Raw genomic sequence first — 16898 nt, 5'->3', positions numbered from 1 at the left:
GAAATAATAATCGTAAGTAATAGAAATTCATTTGTTGAGAAAAATTATAAACTCTTTGGAATATGGTTATTACCGCAGAGTGAAGTAATAGTAATAATGGTTCTGATAAGATCGGACGAATTTTTGTATTTTGTACGAACAATGTAATTTGTTAATGTGATACACTAAAATGTCACAAAATATATTAAAAACAACAAAAATTCTGGAACAACTATCTTCAAATTTATGCAAATCAATTCAACTGTGAAGACCTAAAATGTGAGAAGTTTAGCTTCACGAATCAGACCCTTGACAAGAAGAACTGGAGCCAACTCTAAGCGAAAAGCTATATAAACTAGAAAGTTTATTGTAATCTTCGCTGCTCTCAAATTTTTCATAAAAGTCTTTGCTGATTGTGGACAATAAGTGGAATTACGAAGAAGTGGGGGTGGGGGTGGGGGTTGGTGGGGTGGGGGGAGATTACAACCTCCAAGGCGCTTTCGCGCTTACTAAGTGACCCTGCAACTAAATGCGCTTTTCTTCTTTGTATCATCTCTATTATCTCTTGTCTGGTAGGGATCCTAGACTGATACGCAATATAGAAGTATTGATCGTACGAGTGTTTAGAAAGCTATTTCCTTTGCTTTGTTGATTGACTAGATTTGCTGATGATTCTTCCATTTACTTTCATTATGACATCTGCCTTACTCGCGAATAATTTTACGTGGGCGTTCAACTTCAGATCGCTCCGTACGCGTACTCCTAGATACGTTATGGAGATAGCTACTTGAACTGACTTTTCTGCAACCGTGTAATGATAGAGTATGGGGCGTTTGCGTCTATGTGCATGCAATAAGTTACGTTTGCTTCTGCTGTAGGCAACTGACACTCCCTGCACCAAGCGTCTTCCTACATTTCGCTACAATTTTCTAGCGTTGCACCTTCTCTGTATACAACAGCATTATCCACAGAAAGCTTCAGGAAATAACCGACATTGCCTACTATGCCATTTATACATGATGTTGGGAAGAACTCCGATTGCAGCTCGTAAAATCGTTATTTATTAAAACACAACCGGTTTCGCGTCTTGAAGTCGCATCATCAGTGGTAACAAGAAGCCGCGAAGCCGGCTGTGATTTAATAAACAAAACTTTTATCAGCTGAAATCGGAGTTCATCCTAAATTATGCCTTTCAACAACAGAGTTCTTCCTAAAACCATGTATTTCAACAGCTGCAGTGGCCCGGAATACAAAATCGTTTGTCATTTATATATATAGTGAAAAGTGATGGAGGTATAATACTTCTTTGGGGAACGCCCGAAACCACTCTTACGACTAAAGACTTCTCTCCGTTGAGAATGATATTGTAACTTATTTGTTTTGTTTCGTATTAATGTCTCATACTTTTAATATTCGTGTGTGAACGTATTGTCATGTAACGACCTTTCAACTGAACAGTGCAAGTTAGTTAGTTGCTTACGTGTTCCATTCATCAATCTCAAGGTAACTGTTATGTTGTGCACAAATGAATCAAGGACTTTTTATTAATGAAAAAAGAAGCTTACAATTTTTATTCCCTACCCCCTTCCCTTACATGGCCCAAAGTGCATATATTATACCTACAGATTTATTTATTCCTATTCAAGAATTCATCTATGACAAAGAAGGAGTTGTCAGTGGGATGTGATTTCACTTTATTTTTAAAACTATTACTGCTCTCTGTCAGACATTTATTTTCGTCTGGTAATTTATCGAAAAGTTTTACAGGAGCATATTTAGCCCCTTTCTGTGCCAAATATGGGGTGAGTAGAGGATAGTGTTTCTTTCTTCTGGTATTATAGGTATTAGAGATACCGGTGTGCCGGCCGCAGTGGCCGTGCGGTTCTAGGCGCTGCAGTCCGGAACCGCGGGACTGCCACGGTTGGAGGTTCGAATCCTGCCTCGGGCATGGATGTGTGTGATGTCCTTAGGTTAGATAGGTTTAAGTATTTCTAAGTTCTAGGGGACTGATGACCTAAGATGTTAAGTCCCATAGTGCTCAGAGCCATTTGAACCAACCAGATACCGGTGTGTGCAGCAGTCTGGACAACCACCTCAGAAGGTCCCGCTATACGGTGGTACAATGCAATGTGTAGTTTTCATGGGTAATAAAAAGTGCGAAAATAATGTTTATGTTGATCTCTATTCCAATTTTCTGTACAGGTGCGGATACTCTGGGAACCGAGGTGTTGCAAAACATTTTTTGATGAGTGTATATATACTTTACATATGCATTGAATGTATGTGCATATTTGTATGTATGTAATTCCCTCAGGAGACACCGCTAGAATGTACCACAGTTGGTATGGGCGGGAGGGTTTATTTGCTCCCGGGATGCGGAAGGCCATGTCAGCGGCAGTGTAGCTTCTGGAAACATCGGCGGAGTGTTTTCAGATATGAAACAAGCTATTGACGTCTCCACTTAAGGAGATCTAAGCGAGAGGCACCACGGAATGTAATCGACAATATCAACGATGGGTCGAACGCTATGACAACCTTTACACATATCTGGTCAATATTAGGGCAAAAACAATTGGTGAACTTCCTCAATTGTCAACTTGCTACGCTGTGCCTGCTAAGGAAGAGCTTCAGAGAGTTGTTGCACATCTTCATTGCTGAAAACGCTCTGATAAAGATAATATCTACTCGGAACTTATCAAACTTTTATGGAAATGCTGGTCTGAGGGTAAGTAATGTGCGTATGAGAGTTTTGCGACGAAGACCCCATTGTTCTCATCAAGTAAGCAAGCCAGCTATTAATTCTAGGGTAATTCAACGACCCTTATGTAAACAAACTGCAGACCTGGACGCATGTTTTGTTTATGTAGAAAATAATTAATGGTCGATAGCTGTCATGATAGTTGCCATAACTCGTTGGCGATATGGCGGCCTAATGGGTTCATGGTTCAAATGGTTCAAATGGCTCTGAGTACTATGGGACTCAACTGCTGAGGTCATTAGTCCCCTAGAACTTAGAAATAGTTAAACCTAACTAACCTAAGGACATCACACACATCCATGCCCGAGGCAGGATTCGAACCTGCGACCGTAGCGGTCTCGCGGTTCCAGACTGCAGCGCCAGAACCGCGCAGCCACTTCGGCCGGCAATGGGTTCATGTTTCCTAGGGTGGGGTGTTCAATGCTTTCAGCTTAAAGTGGTCTCATTTTTATGGTAGTAATTAAAGCCCTGAAAAATGACACCCGCACTGTGAAGCTCACATCATCCCCCTCCCCCCTTTAAGTGTCGTCCCAGCATCCCGAGACTCATTTTCTGCTTGGACCTCATTGGAGCAGCAGCAGAAATAGCGCCAGTAAATTAAGGCGACATTGCACATTTTCAGTATAGCGTAGCAGCCAGCGGTTTTGACCCAGTTTTGACGAATGTTTTGCATTCACGCTATTTTCTGCAACATATGACGCTGTTTACGATTTCGTGGTCGATTTTACCGATTTTTTTAAGAAGATGACAGTTCCTTTGCTTTTTGCTGATCCCCTGGAATTTCTTAAGGAACTCCACCTTAATACGGACTTCTTGCTATTTTCCACCACGTAAATATGGATTACGTGACAGATTTCACCGATCTCTTAAATACAGATTCCGCTAAGATTTTATCGATTTTCAGGAAACACATGTAAAATACATACTTTAAATGTTCAACTACGTTTTTTTAGGAAGACTCGTAAAAATATCAGACAAACCATCATTAATTCACAGTAATCTAACAAATTTCACGAATATTCAGAGTAAAACAATTTTTACGTAAGTACAAAATACACACCAGTCCTCACTTTCGCTAAAATAAACTTGTTTCCTAGGTTATCAGATCCTCTTAAGCATACTAACATTAGAAATGTAGATGGACTCGCGAAGGCAGCACTAGGCTGCAGTAGCAGACGCGTGTGTGTGTGTGTGTTTGCATACGCCCGACGTATAGGCATCATTTCCACCTCGCAATTGCCACCGATGCTCTGCATTTTAGGGACGCAAATTCCGGAGATGGCACCCATTTAATTACAACTTCTATATTTAAACAAATACCGCACAGGTTAGTGGCACTTTAAAAAACATGTAAAACCGTACATTTCTGAATTCTACACAGTGATCCCTAACGTATCGCGGAACAAGCACTGTGTCTTCGCCGCACCGCGTGTTACAGAGTGTCTGCATCTAATGAGACGAAGCCACACTCAGGAGTAACGCCCCCATCCTCGCATGCAGTGACCGTGAAGACAGAGGTGCTTTGTGCGACCTGCTTGGAGTGGCCTGACTGCATCGTTACCGGTAGCTCGCGAAGCTCTACTCTTCCTCCCCGTCCTAGAGACGGTGCGAACCTCTGTCCAGCTCTGCGGTCAAGACTCAGTGATTGGTTAAAAATAGTCCTGGTTGCAATGCTAAATTTTTTTATTTTTCAACGACGCGTTTCGCCTTATTTAGCCATATTCAGGTTATCTTTTCTAGGTGGACGGGAGAGGCACCAAGATCTACATAACGCGTTCCCGTTCACAGGAGCGAGTAACAGAGTAAGATGGGGGCTCAGATAGTAAGCATAATGCACTAGTACTAGCACACGACACTGTGGTGCATTATGCTTACTACCTGAGTCCCCATCTTACTCTGTTACTCGCTCCTGTGAACGGGAACGCGTTATGCAGATCTTGGTGCCTCTCGCGTCTATTTAGAAACGATAACCTGAAGATGCCTAAATAAGGCGAAACGCGTCGTTGAAAAATAAAAAATCTAAAATTGCAACCGTTTTTAACCAATACTGTTAAGCACTGGTTTGCTGTATGCCACATATGGATTCGAAGGAGGACTCAGTGAGTTACTTCCCCGTATATCGCGATCAAAAACATTTGATCAGACTGTACGAGCGAATTTCCTTACATCCTGGTAGCTTGTAAGCATTTTCAGATGTATACGACTCCATATGTTCTACGAAAATCTTGTTCCATTTCGGTTTGACATTTGCAGTATCTATTTTCCCCCATTCCGACTGAATGTGTTCCAGTGACACTCCAGTTACAACAGATGGCTCTCACTTCGTTTCTTTTTCACTACCGTAGCGATCAAATATATACTGCGTCACTGCTAGGAGTCGCCGAGCGTCTTCCTTTTTTGACTGCAACTACAGCGTGGGGCAAATAAAAGGGGCCTGGAGAACAGAGTTCCAGGACACAATGAAACACAACAGAGAAAGGGAAATATAGTACTACCTGACTATAGCAGATATTGAGAGTGACCACCATTCAGCTCTTGACAATTCAGATCCCTAGTAAGCAAGTTGCTGACGATGGATCAGAGAGGGACTGCTGGATTGCTGCAATATATTCTGCTGTAGTTGTTGATGATAATGAACGTTGTTGCGATATACCTAAGACTAGAGGGCTCCCACACATAGTAATCGCACATTGACACATCAGGTGACCAGGCTGAGCAGACTGATTTCTGCTAACAACTTTGGCAGGCGTGAAGATTTTGCAAACTTTCTCCAAGGTTCGGCCGGCTGTGTGGTCAGTTGCTCCATCCTGTTGCGGAGCAGTTATATGCATACATTCACGTTGTATCGTATCAACTCGTTCGAACCACTTTTATTTACCACAGCCTGTACAACCATTCGTGAATAGTGCACGGAAACAATACTGGTGTGTCGGTCAGAATTTTTGTATTCCACAGTAATTCCATGACTTTACTTGTAAAATCTGACGCCATCTTCATAAAGAGAAAAATAAATCATATCAGACAGGCCTGAGATGAGTGCCCGGTATTTTCGATGGGCTGTGAGAGGATTCGTTTCTTTTTTTTCGTTTTTCAGGGTTTAGTAGTGTAATACCACATAAATCAACACTTCTTAAAGTGTTTCGTCTTCTAAATACAACAAGAGACGAAATAATTTGATTACAGCAAGGGCGGGCTAGGACTGTTTTATTGGGCTGACTCTGAGCACTATGGGACTTAACATCTGAGGTCATCAGTCCCCTAGAACTTATAACTACTTAAACCTAACTAACCTAAGGATATCACACACATCCATGCCCGAGGCAAGATTCGGACCTGCGACCGTAGCGGTCACGGGGTTCCAGACCTAGAGCCGCACGGCCTAGAGCCGCACGGTCACACCGTCCAGCGACTGTTTTATTCCCGTAACGCTTGGAAGACTAGCAAACACACACAAAAAAAGTCGGATTGAGGTTAGAGTACCATCACACAACAAGATATTTGACATAAAGTCTTCATTCAAGCAGAAATGTTAACGAACCGCCATGCTTTGTAGTGTGTATTACAGCTACCTCTGGTTTACTCGAGGTCAGTGCACGAAATAACAAAAATATGATAGTGGATAATGATTTCCAGGTGACGGCGGTAACTATTGTTACTTGACACGAGCTAGATCAGAAGTCTGGGAACTGAATCGAAGCAGTGCACTGCCTAGCATTATGAGGCCGTTTTGCTAATGACTTCTTAAAATGGTTATTCGTGCCGCCGTCGGTTACCGTGTAAGTTTCATTGTGGACGTGGTCGGAAACATACAGCTAGGGTGGCCCGTGGAACGTTTCTCAGCTGTTTCTTCAGATGGTTCAAATGGCTCTCAGCACTATGGGACTTAACATCTGAGGTCATCAGTCCCCTAGAACTTAGAACTACCTAAACCTAACTAACCTAAAGACATGACACACACATCCATGCCCTAGGCAGGATTCGAACCTGCTGCCGTAGCGGTCACACGGGTCCAGACTGAAGCGCCTAGAACCGCTCGGCCACAGGGTAAGGTTCAGCTGTTTGTAAAAGTGTTCATAATTCCTGATTATCCGTAATAAAACGAACAGTTCACGTTCTCTTAACAATCATTGTTCTCAGTCAATTGCATCAGCACCCGTTTAGCTAAATGACCAGCACTTGCAGTCAGTTAATTATTAAATTCATGAGAAAAGTGGACCACAAATCGTAGGAATATAACAGCAGCCCAGTTATATTGTAATTGCTATATACCACTCTTCCTCATCCCTTCTCTCGGCTGTTACGGCGCTGTACGGATGGCGTGAACAGTTTTTTTTTTTTTTTTTTTTTTTTTTTTGTGTGTGTGTTGGCTGGAAGAGTGAGACACATTTACATTATCGCAGAATGGATCAGACTCCCTGGGACGACGATCTCCCATCTACGCCCCCCCCCCCCCCCCCCCCAGATTGCACAGAATCGTTTTATCATTGTCATTATCTCCTTCTAAGGATTAGGTGCTGTATCACCTGTTACGGTCTCTATCATCCTTCCAGCCATCTCTTACGTGGTCTAAGTAGTTCTCTCTATGCAGTTGGCCGGTAACGTATTATCTTTTTTAGGAATCTGTTTCCTGTCATTCCATCAATATGGTCCTCTGTTTCATTATATTCACCTCTGTCGTGTCATTTATTTAATAGATTCTCATTGGTTCATCTCTTACTTTATCCATTGTGTTGGAGGCTCTTACATATCTCATAAACTTCATCTCTGCAGGTTGTAATCGTGATTTTTCGTTTTCTGTTACTGTCCATGATTCAAAACCATACACAACAGTAGGTACACCTATAGCTTTATATAATTTCATTTGTGTTTCTTTTGTTGTTTTTCTTCCTAAAGTTCTTCCAATTGTTCCGCAGATAGCTTATATTAACCTTCATATCAATGTCTTCGTCAGAGTCGGTTGCTGATCAGCCTGGTCCCACTTTGCCTCACCGACCGTCGCTGTTTTAGCGAATAAAAAAAACTCGAGATTTGGTCAGTTTGTGAATGGGTTTAGAACCTCTGAGTAGTTAGAACTCCAATATGCCGACGATATTGACGGATGAACCCCTAACACTATCCTATCAAGAGAACCCCCCATCTTTACATCCGTCACCCATTTCTTTACTTTGAAATTTGCAATGTGATCGATCTGGCTAGGTGTTTTACCCTCTGGTAATAGGTTCTTTTGTCTATATCCTTCCACTGGAAATTTGTGCTGCTGATGATCGTCGCATTTTGATAAACCTGTTCCCTCTCTCGCTGATAAACTTTTATTAATGCATACATGATAAATCTTCCATATACGTAAATGAACATCTACATTTGGCTCGAACTCGGTGCCTCTTGATGTAGCTGTTTTATTACAAAAGATCAGTGAAGAAAAACTTTCCAGAATATTACACTAGCGTGACAGTTACGTGTGACCGACCATGGAACAGGCGAGAGTATATGCAGAAACCTTGATACAAGTAATATTTCCGACAAAATATCGATGGTGCAAGAAAATCGAACTAGTAAAAGAATAAAAATTTTGACAAAGCATCGGATGTGATTAAAAAAAATGGTTCAAATGGCTCTGAGCACTATGGGACTTAACATCTGAGGTCATCAGTCCCCTAGAACTTAGAACTACTTAAACCTAAGGACATCACACACATCCATACCCGAGGCAGGATTCGAACCTGCGACCGTAGCAGTCGCGCGGTTCCGGACTACAGCGCCTAGAACCGCATGGCCTCCGCGGGCGGCCGGATGTGATTAACCGAATTGGTACACCCGGTATTAGTTTTATGTATTAGTAGCTGGAGGCGATAAACAAAGAGAAAAATAATCATGTATAACTAATACTGAAAATCGTGGGTGTCTTCCTTTGTTTAATCAGTTTTCCCCAAAAATCAACATGCAACGTGCAGCGCATTCAAGCAGGAGTCGCCCCTATCATGAAGGTAAAGAAGAGCACGTTATTAGCGAGCTCCAGAAACCTTTTTTTTTTTTCATGTGTAGAAGACGTATCACTTTGGGAGCCGGTGGTGAAACTTCACTATTGAGTGTTGTAAACTGTTTCAACGACATTTCCAGTAGCTGATACAAGAACTGTTGGGCAATTGAAAGGAAAATTCTCTCATTTAAGGGGTCATAAACATTAACAGACTGTTCTCATACGACAGAACAAACATTCAAAAATGATGTTACTGATTAACTACACAACGACGCCAATTTACCATGCACGAGATTCACGCAGTAACAGTAAGTCGTACATCTCTCACCGTGTCGTCTGCAGGTGTAGGACAATAGAAATGCAGATGACACATATCATCAAAAAATAATACCACTGGAAAAACAAGCGTGATAGACCAGACACAAGGAATTTCTGCAAACCTCCTTGAAAGAAAAGTGTACGTGTGCTTCAGCTGAAGTAAAAATGTAAGACAATATTTTCTTAATGTGGCACGCATTGAGTCGATAACACCTGTGCTGGTTGAGAAGAACAGAGCAGCCTAAAGGTTTATTTCAAATATGATGATGGTGTGATACATAAATAGCGTTAACATATTCGAGGTCGCCCAAATTAATGCTGATGATCTGATGCATGCCTTACTTTGTGTAACAAGACTTGTTGCTACAGAGTATACGGCCGGGAGTTCCGTGTGCTAACCACATGCCCCACCGTATCCGCTTCTGGTGACGCCTAAGGGCTGAAGATGGCACGACGGCCAGTCGGTACCGTTGGGCCTTCAGGGACTGTTCAGATGGTGTTTGCTTGTCGTATTTTGATCTCACTGATACTATTTCACCATGTCGGTATTGTTGCTTTCAGCATATGACTTGGAATGATTACCTGATTACTGCAAATAGCATAAGAGCTATTCTTCTCGATTTTGCTTCCTGCTCTACACATAAAATAGGATATTATAAGCTAATATATATATTATTACTACTAGATAACCGTCTGTAGAAGACACCTCTCATGTAAATAAAATGTAATCCGGAAATCAGGAACCCATAGTACAATTAAAACCTATACGTTGTAACTTATGAATATGACCATTGGAGACAGAACCACTTCACTGTGCTGTATTAATTTTACGTATTGTGGATATCAGAAACAGAAGTGCCTAGTGGTGTACATACATAATGGGGAGGCATATTTGAAGAAAAGGGCCGAAGAAAACAGTGAATAGCGTCCTGTTGCACGATAAGTAGCACCTTAGCGAATTTGACGTGAAAATTCATCTGAGTTCTTTTTAGTGTTGCGAATGCATGTATGTTTTAAAAGTTGTATCTGACCATTTTTGATACATTCCCATCTTCTCTTGCAATAAGTTGTTCAACATAAAGTTACAACGAGAATATCTGTTTGTAGTTGTAGGCATGGCTCTCGCATATTTAAAGCGGAAAATGTTTTTTATTCCAGTCTTTGATCACAATATCAATTCTTTAGACGATGACCGGTTTCAGTTCGTAATGACCATCCTCAGATCTTTTTTGAACCATGTCCTAAAGTGATAAGGCCATAATGGCACCGTCAAAACATATAAATATAATCAGCACTGCATCGACACATTTTTATATGTTTTGACAGTGCCTTTATGGCTTTATCACATTAGGACATGGTGTAAAAATGATCTGAGGATGGACATTACGGCCTGAAACCGTCATCGTCTAAAGAATTGATATTGTGATCAAAGACTGAAATAAAAAACATTTGACAGTAGTGGATCACTGTTTGTATACGCGACCATGTCGCAGTTGGTAAAGCGGAGAAGTTCATTCAGAAAGATTGTTAGCGAAGTTTCACGTTAATGGTGGTGGACTGCGACGGGTGGATACGATCGGACGCACAGAAGAAAGGAGCCGAACTGCGCAACAGCGCTTTTACAAAATGAAGCGTCATGCTATTACCGCAGCGGAAAGGTTGTCACCCACGACGCTGGTGAAACACAGGCGGGGCTCCCCCGACCGGTTTGCATAGCAGGAAGCCTGTTCATTTGCTACTTTACACACTCCTTTCATCATCGAGGAAGAGCCATTAACACGAGACGCCCTTCTAACAAATAGCGAGTTTACTAATACAAGGACTCAAGAAGCTGTCTTCTTCGATCGCCCTCATGATCTCATAACACTTTCTCTTCTAAAATTCTATTGAAGATTAGTATCGACGCGCATAAAACCTCAACATAAATTTGAGGGTGCAATGAAAACTAATGGCTCTGAAATTTTTTAGTGAAAACTCTTAAACCAACTTAAATAAAAAATAAACGTTATTAACGTTTCTCATCTTCATTCTTTATGTCTGCATATTTGCAAACCTCTGCTTCTGGAGGTGTCTGAATTGTAGCGTGTAACATGTAACTGTGTAACGTAAGTATGTCAGTGCGTGAGAAACCGCGTCTGTAATCGAATTTCGAAATCGAAGAGTTCGTCCGTCAGCATGACAACGCCAGGCCAGATACATGCTGCCCATCCGAATTTCATCTGTTTCCAAATCCTAAGGAACGCCTTCGAAGACTTTACTTTGATAGTGATGAAGCGGTGTTAGCAGAGGCGAAGTTTTGGCTCCATCAAGAAACATCCTACAGTGACGGAATCAGCAAACTGCTCTCTTGTTGGGAGAAACGTGTTCGCCGCCCGGATACCTATTTTGAGATATAAATACAACGTGCGACGCCTAAATCCGGGTAAATGAAACTTTTATAAAAGCTAATTTATCAAAACAAAATACAAATGAGTAAAATTACTTGATGTAACCACCTTCAACCGCAGTGACCGCCTCCAATCTTGTCCTGAAGCGATCTCACGCCCTCTTTGAAACAGCGCTGTCCTTATTCACGAATGCTGCTTCGATTGCGGTGCGTGGAAATGCGACAGTAGGGTGCCTCGTCTTACTACGCTCCAAACAAAGTAGTCGATGGGGTTCAAATCCGGGCTATTCGGGGGCTAGAACTCCTTTGACCAGAAAATGTCAACGTTATCTGAGAGCCAATTTTGGATTAAATGGCTCAAATAAGGTCCTCTGCCATCTGGCTCACTGTTTGCTCGCTGACGTTCAATAATGACGCCAACTCCCTCAGCTATTGCCCCGGGTCCTCCGAAACCAGCGCCTGAGCCTTTTCGATGACTGCCTCAGTTCGTAACACACGTTTCCTCGAATGAGATCTGCTCGTCGGGTTAACAGAACCTTCCCCAGACTAGGGCACAATACTGTAAACAGTTGATCTGGAGAAGGATCGAACATTCTCAGTGGGCGAACGTTCAGCGTGAAGACTTTTGATATTCGCGGCTCTTTGTTTGTACTCCGCACTTGTTCGTAACAACTCAGCCATTTGGAGGTTCTGCTTGTTTACTAGATGCCTACGGCTTTCAAGAATGCCATCACGACCTCCCGTGGAACTACGATATTTCTGGAATTTTGTCCAGATTTAAGCGCCTCACCATGTGCAGTATGCAGGTAGACAAGAAGAATAATGATGTAGGCTGTTAGTAACGTTTGTACTCGAGTTTCACATAATAACTTTGCAAAACTTCAAACACTCATGAATAATCCAAGAAGTACACCAACTTAATAGCATCTAACAGTTGCTTTGATAGCGGTGGAGGGTAGCGGCATAGACTACACGAGACACAGATTCCGATGTGGGGTCTTCCCCAACTATGACGATACAACCGTCACATATGGTTCAAATGGCTCTGAGCACTATGGGGCTTAACAGCGGAGGTCATCAGTCCCCTAGAACTTAGAACTACTTAAACCTAACTAACCTAAAGACATCACACACATCCATGCCCGAGTCAGGATTCGAACCTGCGACCGTATCGGTCGTGCAGGTCCAGATTGAAGATACGTAGACATGAACTTCCTCCACTAGTCCACTTCGGCCGACCAGTCGTCACATATAACACGTTGGCAGTTATCTCACCTAGATCCAAGACGTGCCTGCCGTGTATTTCAGGCAAACCAACAGATACGCTACAGCATACATTCTATTGCCGCTCATCACCCGCTTTTCAGGGATCCGTTGTCTATACCTTCGGAAGACACTCTTGACTATCCTTCGTATCAGTAATAGTGGTTTTATCCTTGTTCACTGGTAACATCCACTCCTGCATCTCCATATGCACTCCGAAAGTCGCGGCACGGTGCATTGCGAAGAGTATATCGTACAAATATTACGGATTTTCTTTGCTGTTCCCTCCGCGTATTGAGCGTGTATGAGCACACTAATCTTCGTTATCTCAATCTCACGGTTCTCAAACGGTATAAACATCGGAAGCAGCATAATGGTCATACAGTGTTCTTCGAATACGGATTCTCTAGATTTGTGGGAACTGCTTCTTCTTTTTTCTATCGGTATCCATTTAAGTCCGCGAGCACTTCTGTTAGACGTATGTACGGCCTATGCCCCTCGCACCCACAGGCGAACGCTACGTGTCTCAACAACGGAAGTAAGATCCGTATATGTATAACGTTAGGCAGTAAGCGTTCTGCACTGCTACTTGCTGACATTGTGAAGTCACTGAGGAACAACGCTACAACATGTAGATTTCCCATTAATTAGCGCAGTGCTTTACTTTCTGCCTAAATAATTACATGTAAATTGCCATACTGCTGTTAGTAGAAAGCTACTGCTTCGGTATCTAACTTTCCCACTATTTAAACAAATATATCTGACTAAAGAGAATCAAGCTGCACCATATTCGGTCAGTTTTCTAGAATTTTTTGTCGTAGTTAATGTTGGAAATTTTCTATTTTAGCTCAGAGATATTCTAGTGTGGAAGCAAGATCTAGATAAAGCACTAGTTTCATTTTAAGTGTATCACAGGCTTGAAGAAACTCAAATATTCAAAAAAAATGTTTCAAATGGCTCTGAGCACCATGGGACTTAACTTCTGAGATCATCAGTCACCTAGAACTTATAACTACTTTAACCTAACTAACCTAAGGACATCACAAACATCCATGCCTGAGGCAGGATTTGAACCGGCGGTCGCGTGGTTCTAGACTGTAGTGCCGAGAACCGTTCGGCCACAGCGGCCGGCTTAAATATTCACTCAAGTAACTGTGCAACAACTTTAATTCTACAAATAATTTGAACTGTCTAGCCTAACTACCGCAAACACTTTTATACTTTTAGTCACGTCACTACCTTTGGTATTTTTTTTACTAAGTTGGAGACAGATGTTGATCCATGTTGTCATAATTCACCCCTGTCAAATGACTTGAGGTCGAGAACTTAACAGCGATGCTTAATAAGATTCACAGGGGTCATAAGTGAGTTCACGGACACAGCATTACATTCAACAAATCTGAGATATGGTGTGGGAGAGTTTCATTTCTGTCTCTAATCTAAGGTTCCAGACAATTTACACAAATAATGTCCAGTTCTACCTAAAGCGGTGACAAATGACTCTTCCTTAGTTATGATGGTTACCTGCCACTACTTTCTTTGTGCTCTCCTTTGATAACAACCAAGGCAGCATACATAGGAACTGTATAAAGTGCACACATACACATGTTTCTCAAAAGAGTATTTGTCCTACTGAGTTTTATAAACTGTATTTGAAGAATAAAAAAAACTTCAAAAGTAAATATACATTTATCACCACTCTTATTTCATAGTGGAAGCTTTTCTTCATTTTTAAGACTTATTTTTGGATCTTTTTTCTGTTACAACGTTATTTCTTTCTGTTGTTGTGCATGGTCTATCAGTCGCGCTACTGCAAGGAAAATTACACAGTGGAACTGCACCAGCCTTAATCTATCGTTTCCGCGCTAAATTCCAAACGCAAATAATTTCTTTAAAACGACGTGAGCACATTCTAGCTTTTGCAGCAGTCACAGCAACGGTCACAGCATCTTGCATACAGCATTTCGACAGCCAGATCGTTTTCGAACTGGCGTCGTGGAGTAAAGCACGGAGCACTACTTTCGTCTCTTTTGTGTTCAGGATGTGACGACTGCAGCCATAACAGCAGAACCTGGATTTGGCTACACACATTCGAAACATATGAATTTACAGCGAAATAACTGAACAAGTATGGCTAATTGAAAATAAAAACATTAAATATATTACGCAGCCAGTAACGCAAAAATGTGTGTACCAGGAGCTCCTCGGTGACGTCATGCACGCTACAGCAGAAACCCGTTTGCTTCTGTGCACTGCTCACTGTGACCCACTTAATCAAGAGCATCGGACCAGACCTCGTGCACCCCTTTTGTTCGGTTTCCAAGAAGCTTTGAAACCTACCTTTAACTTGTACGATTCTATTCCCCACTAGGTGCAGTAAACATGTTTACAAACATTTTACGAATTTGAAAGAGACTACAAATTAAATTTCATAAACAGTTTTACAATGTTAATAGACAAGCACTACTTACGTGTTGTATATATTCCAGATTTTTGAAAAAAAATTTAGAAGCTGTAGCATGTTATCATACGGATTGATTACAGCATACAGTTTGTTTTAGTAGTTAAGCCTTTTTATACACTTCTCATGAAGTGTGGAGTCGTTCTGAAATCAAATTGAGATGTAGATTCTCAATTTTTTCTTGATAGTGTTTTCCGAATAGGATGCCATCCTTTCTTCAGCGATTTCCATTTCAGTTCAAGAAGCATATCTGCAGTTCTCGCGTGTTGATCGAGCCTACCAGTAACAGATCTAGCAGGCCTCCTTTGAATTGCTTCGATGTCTTCCTTTAATACGATCTGGTGGAGACTCCAAAGACCTCACCAGTTGTCAAGAATGGGTCGCACTAGTGTTCTACATGCAGTCTCCTTCCTAAACGAGCTCCACTTTCCTACGATTCCCCCATTAAACCGCCGTTGGCCATTCAGCCTCCATACTACCGTCCTTAAGTGCTCGTTTCACTTCATATCGCTTTACGGTGCTACGTCTCGACATCTAATCGAAATAACGGTATGAAGCAGTTCTGTATTCCAATATTCCGCAATTGTTTTTCGTGCTCATCTGCGGTAATTTACATGTTATACTTTTACAGTGAGTTATCATTCATCAAGCCAACTAGAGGTTTTGATTTAAGTAATCTTCTATCCTCCTACAGTCACTCACCTTCGGCACCTTGTCCCTGGGGCACTGCCGACGATACCCTTGTGCCTGTGCACTATCGCGGTGGGGGAAAGCGTACTGTGTCTGTTACTTTTGAAGTCTTCGAGCTACTCACGTATTTGGGAGCTATTCCATATACTCGTACCTTAGTCAACAAGGTTCCCGGGAGACAGGCCCTATTCTTCAGCCCTGCGTTAAGAGGCTGATGTTCCTAACCAACCATGTTGTTTCCACAGGATTGCCAGTGATTCCTCATATCATTTGGCAAACAAATTTCTAAAAAAGTTGGCAGGAAGAAGCACTGAATAGCGATTACAACGAGCATGGCCAGTCAGAATACCTACTTTTGATCTGCTGATTGATCGAAAGGCCAGAGCATTAAAATGATAATATGGATCAGTTCTGGAGCTCGCGAAATTGGGAGTCAGTCGATAACTTTCGTAGGTTGCACGAGGAGAGTTCTGCGCCCTCTGTGGTAAGTTCGAAGTGTATTTTGGAGTTTGGCAGTGGTTAGTACTTGTTGCTGACTGGTTAGCGTGACTGATTTCCGGTACTACTAGTGATTCTTAGTTGCTGTGAGGATTGGAGTCGGGTGCACTAGGCCTCGTGATGCCAAATGGGGAGCTTCTTCACCGAGCAGTACAGGCTGCAGATCGCGAAAACTGACAACATCCAGGAGAGTGGAGTGTTGATGCCACGCCACACCAAACCGCAGCCAACGACGCCGTTGGGAGAGAACTACACCATCCATAGGTCCACTAAGACCTGTGGACGAAGCTTACGTTTGCGAGTGGTCAATGAATGGTTCTCTCCAAGCCGAAAAATTGTTCGCAGGTGCGTTTCTGTGTGCTTGCATAGGTATTGGCTTGGTCGTCTCCCTGTTTTCAACGCTAGTATTACTCTCAGGTCGACACACATGTATTTTGTGACAAGCAGTAGTTTAGTAGAGAGGAGAGCAAGCAGTCAACTGAACGTGTTGTTTAGCGGACGATACGGACTTGATGAGGGCTATAATACGAGGACTATTCGGAAAATTAGTTCCGATAGTTGAGAAATG

This window comes from Schistocerca nitens, chromosome 9 (assembly GCF_023898315.1).
Source record: "Schistocerca nitens isolate TAMUIC-IGC-003100 chromosome 9, iqSchNite1.1, whole genome shotgun sequence".
Taxonomy (NCBI): Eukaryota; Metazoa; Arthropoda; class Insecta; order Orthoptera; family Acrididae; genus Schistocerca; species Schistocerca nitens.
Note: the sequence above shows the minus strand (reverse complement) of the source record.